Raw genomic sequence first — 1,842 nt, forward strand, 5'->3', positions numbered from 1 at the left:
CCAGTTTTAAATAAGCCTCGTTAGTTGAGCGATCTGGGGAGTTGCTTTTCTTTCCAATTTGTGTGTGGGGGGGGCAGCAATGGATCCAGTATCCAATTCCCCTTTCTCTCGATAACATCTTATTACAGTAAGATGGCTCGATTTCATTTGCAATTACTTTCTTATTCTAGACGAAGGTTGATGAATAAATCTTCTTGTCGCTCCATGAAGGAGGGAATAAAATAATATTTGGCTAGGTCTATATTCCTTCATTTTTATTTCTCTTTGTTTCTTGTCCTTTCTTTAAAAGAAAGAGGTCAACAAATCGGTGTGTACCACCACCACCACCACCACCACCACCACCACCACCACCACCACCACCACCACCACCACCACCGAGTTGTAGGGATCCATTATGGGCCCCTGTCTGTCTGCCTGTCTGATTCATTCGTGTTTATTTAAACGTCCTCCAATGATGGTTGTGCAGTGAAAGAAATGCGTGCCCGAGCTCGAGCTCGTGCGCAAACACACACACACACACACACACACACACACACACACACACACACACCACACGGGGGGGGGGCAATGGGGGGTGAGGAGGAGGAGGAGGAGGAGGAGGATGAGGAGGAGGAAAGCTTGGGTTGGGTGGTTTGAGGATTTGAAGGTTTAGCCCTGCAATGTTCCTTACAACTTAAAAACTTTGTGACACACAAAGCGATATTCATTTTCTCCTTCTACTTTTCACTCTGTAGACCAAGATGGCAGACTATATCAGCCTTTGTGGAATGTGACCTTGTATTGCTTTGCCCTACTCTGCTCTGCTCTGCTCTGCTCTGCTCAACTTAACAGACGTGTTTTTGCTTTTGTTTATGATTTTTGCTTGCTTGCTTGCTCGCTCGCTCCCATGACTTGACTGTGGTTTCCCTTTCTATTACAGCACGGTGACCAGACTGCCTTGGGGTAATCAGAAAGGAGGCCAGAAGCAGTCTTTTTTCTGACGCACTGAGACTACATACCAGCCGATTTGGAGGAAAAGATATCCCTCTCTCCCTCCCTCCCTCCCTCCCTCCCTCCCTCCCTCCCTCCCTCCCTCCCTCCCTCCCTCCTTGACCCATTTTCCCTCTTTCCCGATACACTCAATAAATTTAAAGTAAATCAATGAATCAAGTCTCTAGTAATTTATTTGTTGGGATTTATTTGTTGGAAATTATCCCTCCACACCTTCGCCCCTCCCCCCACCACTCGAGGATGTCTCCCTGGGGGGGGCGGGGGTTGGGTGGACTCGTGTAGGCATACCTCTCCTCCCTTGGCTTTCCGGTCCACTTCGCTCCAGCATACCTAACTCTTTGGAAATGGTAATAGAGTTCATGACACACCCTCACAGAGAGAGGAAGAGTCCGATCGTTCACTGATTCGCTCTCACCCAGCCTCGCCCTGACAGCTCAGGCATGTCTAAATCCGAATGTGGGCAATATTTACATGACTTGACTTGGTGCTTCTAACTTTTTCTCTCTCTTTTTTTTTTTCTTCTTTAGTATTTTTTTCTTTACCCTACAAACAGCACACTGCAGCTGTCTTCGGACACACAGCAGATCGATCCCATAACAGAGGGTTGTGAGCCACCATGGGAATAGAACTCAGGACCTCTGGAAGAACACAGTCAGAACTCTTAACTGCTGACTCCATTATTTCCGATTAATGTTTAATGTTTATTTTATTTTATTTTATTTTATTTTCGGAGCTGGGGACCGAACCCAGGGCCTTGTGCTTCCTAGGCAAGCGCTCTACCACTGAGCTAAATCCCCAACCCCAATGTTTAATGTTTAAATAAATAAACCTTGTAAAGAAATTAAGCATCTT

General features: G+C 46.1%; 1 long non-coding RNA gene across 2 annotated transcripts in view; it reads left to right on the forward strand.

Moving 5' to 3' along the window:
• The window catches only part of LOC147997541 (uncharacterized), an 18,676-nt gene extending 17,531 nt beyond the window's left edge, over positions 1–1,145 (forward strand). For both annotated transcript variants that reach the window (XR_015647758.1, XR_015647757.1), the window contains exons 2-3: positions 1–19; positions 920–1,145. The exon at positions 1–19 is cut by the window's left edge and continues 180 nt beyond it. This is a non-coding gene — a long non-coding RNA (uncharacterized LOC147997541). The remainder of the gene's footprint in view (positions 20–919) is intronic.
• The last annotated feature ends 697 nt before the right edge of the window (positions 1,146–1,842 follow it).

The sequence above is a fragment of the Rattus norvegicus genome, unplaced genomic scaffold (genome assembly GCF_021556685.1).
Source record: "Rattus norvegicus strain SHRSP/BbbUtx unplaced genomic scaffold, alternate assembly SHRSP_T2T unassigned-0000115, whole genome shotgun sequence".
Lineage (NCBI taxonomy): Eukaryota > Metazoa > Chordata > Mammalia > Rodentia > Muridae > Rattus > Rattus norvegicus.